The sequence below is a fragment of the Rana temporaria genome, chromosome 4, assembly GCF_905171775.1.
Source record: "Rana temporaria chromosome 4, aRanTem1.1, whole genome shotgun sequence".
Taxonomy (NCBI): Eukaryota; Metazoa; Chordata; class Amphibia; order Anura; family Ranidae; genus Rana; species Rana temporaria.
The window spans coordinates 229,211,044-229,220,727 of record NC_053492.1 but is presented as its reverse complement, the minus strand read 5'-3'; positions in this window follow the sequence as shown (position 1 = coordinate 229,220,727).

The following is a 9,684-nucleotide window of genomic DNA, read 5'->3' as shown; positions in this document are numbered from 1 at the left end:
CTTGCTCTTTCCACTAAAATGGCCAAGTCTGACGATAAATGTTCTACAGAATGATGTGCTCTTCAGTCCTAGAACCTTTTATAAGGCCTTGGTGGGAATCTTGGGGGCAGTACAGTACCATGCTTCCTGAAAACAATTAACATAAGGACAGGGCCTCCAAGCTTTGTTGTCTAGATTTCCTGACAGTTCTTTCAGCCAAGTGTCTAGTGAAACCTGGCTTCTCTATGAAGTGTTAAAGTGTTTCCTGTCTTTCCAAATCCAAAACAATGTTAGCCCCCAAAAGTGATTTAAAATTGTAAAGCTACCCATAAATTTATAGTGTGTTAGACCACGTAACAAACAGGTTACTTACTCACAGGACCAACACTAGGCATAAACTATCAATAGGGAGGGAAGGGGCGCAGGTAGCTTGATTCTAATAGAAGCTTATTAGTAAGGATACGTGATTTCAGCAAACTAGATTTTTCCAATTTTGCCTTTGCAAAGAAACATGAAAGGTTTCTTCAAAAAATGTCACTTATGCAGTCTGAATGGTTACATTTTAGGCTAATAAGGACAAAATATTGGAAAAGTATATTTTGTGTTGTATTCCCATATACTGTATTTGTGTATTTTATTGTTATATGACTTTTTTCAAAAGAAAGACATTAAATATTTTGATAATGTACAGTATCTCACAAAAGGCAGTGTACGTTTCACATTTTTGTAAATATTTTATTATATCTTTTCATGTGACAACACTGAAGAATTGACACTTTGCTACAATGTAAAGTAGTGAGTGTACAGCTTGTATAACAGTGTAAATTTGCTGTCCCCTCAAAATAACTCAACACACAGCCAATAAGGTCTAAACCACTGGCAACAAAAGTGAGTACACGCCTAAGTGAAAATGTCCAAATTCGGACCAAATAGCCATTTTCCCTCTCCGGTGTCATGTGACTCATTAGTGTTACAAAGTCTCAGGTGTGAATGGGGAGCAGGTGTGTTAAATTTGGTGTTATCGCTCCTATATTGGTCACTGGAAGTTCAATATGGCACCTCATGGCAAAGAACTCTATGGATCTGAAAAAAAAAGAATTGTTGCTTTTCATAAAGATGGCCTAGGCTATAAGAAGGTTGCCAAGACCCTGAAACTGAGCTGCAGTATGGTTGCCAAGACCATACAGCGGCTTAACAGGACAGGTTCCACTCAAAACAGGCCTGGCCATGGTCGACCAAAGAAGTTGAGTGCATGTGCTCAGCGTCATATCCAGAGGTTGTCTTTGGGAAATAGACCTATGAGTGCTGCCAGCACTGCTGTAGAGGTTGAAGGGGTGGGGGGTCAGCCTGTAAGTCCTGTTAGAACGTACACGCCACACACTGCATCAAATTTGTCTGCATGACTGTCGCCCCAGAAGAAAGCCTCTTCTAAAGATGATGCAAACCCAGCAAACAGTTTGCTGAAGACAAGTAGACTAAGGACATGGATTACTGGAACCATGTCCTGTGATCTGATGAGACCAAGATAAATGTATTTGGTTCAGATGGTGTCAAGCGTGTGTGACGGCAACCAGGTGAGAAGTACAAAGACAAGCGCATTTTGCCTACAGTCAAGCATGGTGGTGGGAGTGCTGTCACTGGGGAACCGTGAATGTCAACACGTACTGTGACATACTGAATCAGAGCATGAAACCCCCCATTTCGGAGAGAGCAGTATTCCAACATGATAACGATCCCAAACACACCTCCAAGACAACCACTGCCTTGTTAAAGAAGCTGAGAGTAAAGGTGATGGACTGACCAAGCATGTCTCCAGACCGAAACCCTTCTGAGCATCTGTGGGGCATCCTCAAAAGGAAGGCGGAGGAGAATAAGGCCCCCAACATCCAATAGCTTTGTGATGTCGCCATGGAGGAGCAGAATAGGACTCCAGTGGCAACCTGTGAAGCTTTGGTGAACTCCATGCTCAAGAGGGTTAAGGCAGTGCTGGAAAATAATGGTGGCCACCCAAAATATTGACACTTTGGGCCCAGTTTGGACATTATCACTTGGGGGTGTACTCACTTTTGTTGCCACTGGTTTAGACATTAATGGCTGTGTGTTGAGTTATTTTGAGAGGACAGCAAATTTACACTGTTATACAAGCTGTACACTCACTACTGTAATCCTTTCATGTTACTAACACAGTATGGAATTTGGTACTTACTGCTGGAATAGTGAGCAGGTCAATAGAGTCTGTGCATAGTGAGCCTGATTTTGCAATAGCGATAGTAAATAAACACCATTGTGTACTTAAAAGTGGGGTATATCTGTATTTTACATTGTAGCAAAGTGTCATTTCTTCAGGGTTGTCACATGAAAAGATATAATAAAATATTTACAAAAAGGGATGTGCTCACTTTTGTGAGATACTGTACATATTTTTAGCTGCATGGAGGATGTTGAGTTTGATATTAAAGTGGTTGTAAAGTGGTTGTAAACCCACATTTTTGACCTTTGCCTACAGGTAAGCCTATAATAAGGCTTACCTGTAGGTATAAAGAACATCTCCTAAACCTGTACGGTTTAGGAGATATTCCCCTCGCAATGCGCCGCTGATTGCAGCGGCGCATGCGCAGGGGGGATCCTCGGCTGAAGGGCCGGCCCCGCCGACCCATGTCAGATTGAAATCTCCCGCGCGCATGCGCGGGAGTGACGTCATCGCCGCTCCAGCCAATCATAGCGCTGGAGCGGCGATACCCGGAAGACACGATCGGCTCGGCATGGACCAGGTAAGTTCCCTACCTCGTTCTGAGGTAAGTATTTCATAATGAGCTAATATGCGATGCATACTAGCTCATTATGGCTTTTGCCTTGCAGGGTTAAAAAAAAAATGTATATGCGGGTTTACAACCGCTTTAATGGATACTACCTAAAGTATTTTTGTGGCTAAGGCCCCGTTCACACCTGAGCAATTTCCTGCTTGAAGCTTGTAGCCCTAAAAGGCTCAACAAGCCAAATCCCTTTAATTTCAATGGCCCCTGTTCACATTTGAGTGTTCTGTCGCCTGAAGCAAAATGCAAGAAGCTCAAAAAAGTACATAAGCTTTGTTTTGGCAGATTACAAGCGTTTTTGGTCCCATAGACACCTGATTTGAGAGTTTTATGAGTGTTTTCTGCTCAAATAGCAGCTCTCCACCCCTAATTTCCTATCCCTCTCCTCACCCTAGTGCTTTCTATTAGCTAAACAAATATGCCTGAAGCTGTAAAATGCCTGTAATTCCAAAAGTGTGTACCCATCAGAAGACCTGTTCGTGCCCACAAAAGATTCATTATATGCCTTTAATATTTATGGTTATGTAATTTTTTTTTTAAATCCAGGCAAAGTAATGCCCACACTCTTCCTGTTTAAACTTTCAAGTCGGGAGGGTAATACATCCTGTATTTGTGTTCTAGCTTGCCACGTCTTCTGCCAGTCACATCACTTCCTCTTGAGATGATCTAGAACTTAAGTGGGTTGGCATTGGCCAGTAATGCAGAGTGTTGCCTTCTGTGACATCACGCTAAGAATTGTTTTTAATGGAGCTGTGCTTTTGGACATGGTAAGGCTGCTCTGAGGATGTCAGTATTATGATGAAACATAAAGGATAAACACCTTTAATATGAATCCTGCATCCCCTTTTATACCTTATAAGTGGGATTGGTTGTACAGTTTCTCTTTGGCTGACCAGTGGCTCTTACACTCCATGGGGGTTATTTACTAACGGCAAATCCTCTTTGCACTACAAGTGCAAACTACAAGTGCAAAGTGCACTTGAAATTACACTACAAGTGCACTTGGAAGTGCAGTCACTGTAGATCCAATGGGGGGCATGCAAGGAAAATAAAAAACAGCATTTTAGCTTGCACATGATTGAATGATAAAAAATCAGCAGAGCTTCCCCTAATTTCAGATCTACCCCTCAGATTTACAGCGACTGCACTTCCAAGTTCACTTTCAGTGCAATTTCAAGTGCATTTTGCACTTGTAGTTTGCACTTGTAGTGCAAAGTGGATTTGCCTTTCGTAAATAACCCCCCATGTCTCTTACATGATACATACCGGTATTTAACGGCACTATTCTAGTTGCAAGATGGGTAACCTTGTTCCAATTCTTCTGATTGAACTGAATCAATGTGAAGCTTGGAGGCTGTAAAAATGACATGTTCTACTATATAGATATAGCAGCTCTGAAGGTTATTTATTGTCGCTATAATACACAGTATATTTCAAAGCAGGCAATTGCATTTATATGGAATTTAATTATTTATTATACCAAGCTGTTTATATATGCATGCAGAAGTCAGTACATGTGATGTGCAGCAAGTGGTAGACTCATTGGCAGCTAGTTTGCATACACAGGACGTGTTTTACCTTCAAGCATCAGCCTGTGTATCTGGTTGGTTGCAGCATTACTGACATCCCACAGAATAATCCCACATGATGAATTATAGTTCCTTTTGAAGATTTGTTGGAATTGATATATACAGTTTTTCTACAGTCTTGAATGAGAACTGAAAGCTGTATTTGTATTCATACATAGTGTTTTCTTTGGATGTTATTTTCAATATCAGCAATTTACTTTATTTGTTGATTTTGGGACATTTGTCCTTGATGACATGAACCTTTCACATATAGTCAACACAATTTGCTTGCAACATTTATAATTCTACTGATACAATATATTTCATGGATATGTAGTTGGGTTTATGAAAACTAGCTGAGGATGATATTGTTAGTTATTATAGTGTAAACGGGCATATATTTTATTTCTTTTTCATAAGTCTTCAGTTCCTTTTTTAGATGCTTCTTTTGTTGTCTTTGTCCCATTTGGGAAAACAGGAAATAAGAGGAGATGGGAAATTCCACTTCATACAACTGTCACTGAAACAGGGGTCCCCATAATGTTTTGATTACAGCTGTAAAATTTTAGAATTCCCCCCACTTTCTGTTCCTAATAGGGACCTAGACATCAATATAAATCTAACAGTGGCTCTAAGCTTTCATAACTTTACCTAAAACCAATTTTACTATAAGGCCTCGTACACACGACCGAGTAACTCGTCGGGCGAGACACATCGTTTTCCTCGACGAGTTCCTTGTTAGGCTTGTCGAGAAACTCGACAGGCTTTCTTTGCGTACACACAGTCAAGACAAAATCTCCTCGTTCTCAAATGCGGTGACTACAACACATAGGACGGCAGGTGAAGTTCAATTCCACTTGCACAACTCTTGGGGCTGCTTTTGCAAATCTCATGTGTTTGCGTGTTAAGTAAAAGTTTGTTAACCACTTGCCGACGGCGCACCGTCATTATACGTCCACAAGGTGGCTCTGCTGGGCGAGAGCACGTAATATGACGTCCTTTCTCCCAGCCGCCACTAGGGGCGCGCGCGCGCCGCCGGAGGCATGCGCGCGCGCCCCCGTGCTCCCCCGACTCCCGTGCGTGTGCCCGGCGGGCGAGATCGCCGCCGGGCACACGCGATCGCTCGGTACAGAGCGGGGACCGGGAGCTGTGTGTGTAAACACACAGCTCCCGGTCCTGTCAGCAGGGGAAATGCTGATCTTCGGTTCATACAATGTATGAACCGAGGATCAGTGTTTCCCCTAGTGAGGCCACCCCCCCCCCCACAGTAAGAACACACCCAGGCATACTTAACCCCTTCCCCGCCCCCTAGTGTTAACCCCTTCACTGCCAGTGGCATTTTTATAGAAATCCAATGCATTTTTATAGCACTGATCGCTATAAAAATGCCAATGGTCCCAAAAATGTGTCAAAAGTGTCCGAAGTGTCCGCCATAATGTCGCAGTACCGGAAAAAAAAATCGCTGATCGCCGCCATAACTAGTAAAAAAAATATAATAAAAATGACATAAAAATACCCCCTATTTTGTAAACGCTATAACTTTTGCGCAAACCAATCAATAAACGCCTATTGCGATTTTTTTTTACGAAAAATATGTAGAAGAAAACGTATCGGCCTAAACTGAGGAAAAAAAATTTTTTTTTATATATTTTTGGGGGATATTTATTATAGCAAAATGTAAAAAATATTCATTTTTTTCAAAATTGTCGCTCTATTTTTGTTTATAGCGCAAAAACTAAAAACCGCAGAGGTGATCAAATACCACAAAAAGAAAGCTCTATTTGTGGGGAAAAAAGGACGCCAATTTTGTTTGGGAGCCACGTCGCACGACCGCGCAATTGTCTGTTAAAACGACGCAGTCCCGAATCGCAAAAAGTACTCTGGTCTTTGGACAGCAATATGGTCCGGGGGGTAAGTGGTTAAGAGACGATTTGCACTTTTCAGTCTGTTACAGCTTTAAAAATGTGTTCTCTCCATTACAAATGCTACTTTTACTCCTGTCTCATACTTTATTCTGAGCAAGCGCGGGTTCCTTAGCATACACACGCTCGAGTTTCTCGTCGGAAACCAGCCCGACGAGGAACTCAACGAGCCAATTTGACTCCCGTCGAGGAAAAAGAGAACTTGCTCTCTTTTTGGCTCGACGAGTTCCTCGACAGTTTCCTCGATGAAAAATGTACACACGACCAGTTTCCTCAGCAAAAAAACTCTCCCACCAAGTTTCTTGATGGATTCTGCAGAGGAAACTGGTCGTGTGTACGAGGCCTCAGGTACATTTTTAAAGGAGAAGTATAGCCAAAGCTATTTTGGCTGTACTTCTCCTGGGGATCACAGGAGTGTAGTTTGTTCTGCACTCCTGTGACCAGTTTACTCAGCCGACCCAGGCTCTGGATCAATCCCGACTTTACAGTCAAGATCCACCTAGATACCTGGACTGGAAGCTGGCTCAGCCTCTTTGGGAAACTGAGACAGTTTAACACACTGTTCGGTCCACGGCATTACCCAGAGGCCCACATGGGATAGTACAAAAGGCAGATTTCCTTGCTTGGCTCTTCTCTTTTTTTTGATAGGTTGCTTTTGGAGAAATCTCCCCCAGCAAGCTGCCAACTGGACCATTTTGGCAGTTTGGTTTTTGCACCATACGCTCGCCTATAAAAGCCAGAGTGCACCTCATGCTGAAGCTGCCTGAGGAGGAGCGCGCTTCCACCCTCCTCCCCCCCTTTTCTTGTTATATTGTTCGTAATGTCATGGTGTTATTTAGTGGGAGCTGGTCTTGCAGTCTAAAGTCTGGAAGGACATGGTTATCGATATCTGATATTTGATCATTCTGTTAAGTTTAAAGTGGTAGTAAATTCGGCCAGCAGGAATTAAAATAAACATAAGGAATGTAGGTTAAGTGATAACAATGCCAATCACTGCATTTGCAGTATGGATTTGCCAAGTTATGCTCTCTCACGCTACTCTCGGCTTGTTTCCGTGATCAGAGACAATGTTTACACCCCCTTGTGACGTAGAAAGTCACATGGGGTGTTGATGTGCTCTTGCAGGATAGAATGCCACTGATAGTGGAGGATGTAGGCACGACATTGTTCAGAACGGATGGATGGCACAGAGATCATGCTGTAAATCGTGGCAATAAATCGTGGCAATAAAGCGCATGCGTCTGTGATGTCATAGATCCCACAATTTGGTGGAATGGCACAGGTAAGACAGATAGTAAAAGCAACACCTACTTTACTACAACTTTAAAGTTTGACGTTGTGCTGAGAGATGGATTTTTAGTTATTTAGATTGCTACATTTTGGGTAACCCCTTAAATAAACACTGTGGCCATATTATACCATTGAAAACATATATTGGTGTCCGTTTCTTTTTTTTTTATTGCTGCTTTGTGCTATCCCATGCACAATGGTAAATGGGCCCTAATGATTTGTGTGTTCACACTAAATATGAAAAAGCAATCTACACATTTTAAATAAAAAATTGTAGCACAAAAATAAAACATTCTTTGTGCGTACCATTACCATTCTTTGCACATACCACTTAACCTCCCTGGCGGTATGATTCTTTCAGAAAGATGCTGAAAGCGGTACCATTATTTGCAAGGAAATTTGATGATTTGTACTGTAGGCCTGTAATTCTTAGGAATAACTCACTTAAATCTGACAAAACAAGAGACTAGTAGGCATCCCGGGTATGACATTTTTTTAAAAACAAAATTATAAATTATAATATAATAAATAATTATAAATAATTATAACAAATAATAATATAATTCTAATAAAAATTATTCAATAATGTAATCAACTCAAAATCACTGAAATTTGCTCAGTTGCAGAATTGTCGCTGTCATTTATTTTTTTATGACGAATTTCCCCACAAATCGCTATCGCACAATTCTGCAAGTGATTATAATTTATTATCGCTGTTTTCTAGCTGATCTAAAACCATTTTTGACATAAAGGGACACTTTTGGTTGCTATGGACCGTATACAGTTTGCAGGCAGAAAGAACAGTTTTTATTTTATAAAAGTGCATGTAGGACACTGGGCAGACCACTAGGGACAAGGGAGGTGTGTATTTTTTACATACAGTACTGTAATCTATAAGATTACAGTATACTGTATGTATAGTGTTTGTTTACCTTTTTGAATTTGGCGCCGATCTCCGCCCCCGTGCGTCGTAACGTCGCAGGGAACGGAGATCGGCGGCACAGGAGGACACTGTGTGAATCGAGCGAGGTCCCGCTCGCTCACACAGCGCGGTGGCATTGCTGGATCCAGGAACAAGGTAGGCCAGTGCGCGCTGCAGGCTCTGCATAGCTACCCCGAGCGCTCGGGAATACCGCCAGGAGGGTTAAAGGAGTTGTAAAGGAAAACATTTTTTTGCCTAAAATGAATGTCTGCAAGGTAGACAGACAGAATAGTGTAATGATTCTGTTAAAAAACAAGTAAATACCTATTAAATTCCTTTATCTATATCACCTCCAGCATTCTAGTTTCTGTTCTCTCATTCACTTCCTGGTTTGCATCGTTCGTTCATGTAAGAACTACATTTCCCAGTATGAATAGCGGCATGCCCAGTAATTCACACCTCCTTGAGGTCTCTAAAACGTAAAGAGCGTCCTGCCGCACAGATGTAGTTCCCAGGAGGGGGTGAGCACGTTACTGACCACCGCAGTAAACCCTCCCGTCACGGTGGTCAGTAAAGTCAGACAAGCAGGAAGTGAACAGAACAGAGAAGAAATAGAGCAACTTCTGAGCAAAAACGAACAATGAGGAAGTGAAAAGAGGAATGTCTGCAGGTAAAGGATGCTTATTATGAAAAAAAAAATTCCTTTACAACCCCTTTAACCACTTCCATACTGGGCACTTAAACACCCCTCCTGACCAGACCAATTTTCAGCTTTCAGCGCTCTTACACTTTGAATGACAATTACTCAGTCATGCAACACTGTACCCAAATGATTTTTTGTCCTTTTTTTCCACAAATAGAGCTTTCTTTTGGTGGTATTTGATCACCTCTGCGTTTTTTATTTTTTGCGCTATTAATGAAAAAAGACCGAAAATTTTGAAAAAAATATGTTTTTTTCTTAGTTTCTGTGATAAAATTTTGCAAATTATTAATTTTTCTTCATAAATTTTGGCCACAATTTATACTGCTACATGTCTTTGATAAAAATAACCCAAAGTTTTTGGAAATTATTTGGTCTGTGTGAAAGTTTTAGAGTCTACAAGCTATAGTGCAAATCATAATAAATTATCACATCTGATCACACCTGATGTACTGAAGGCCTCTCTCATTTCTTGATACCCTAACAAGCC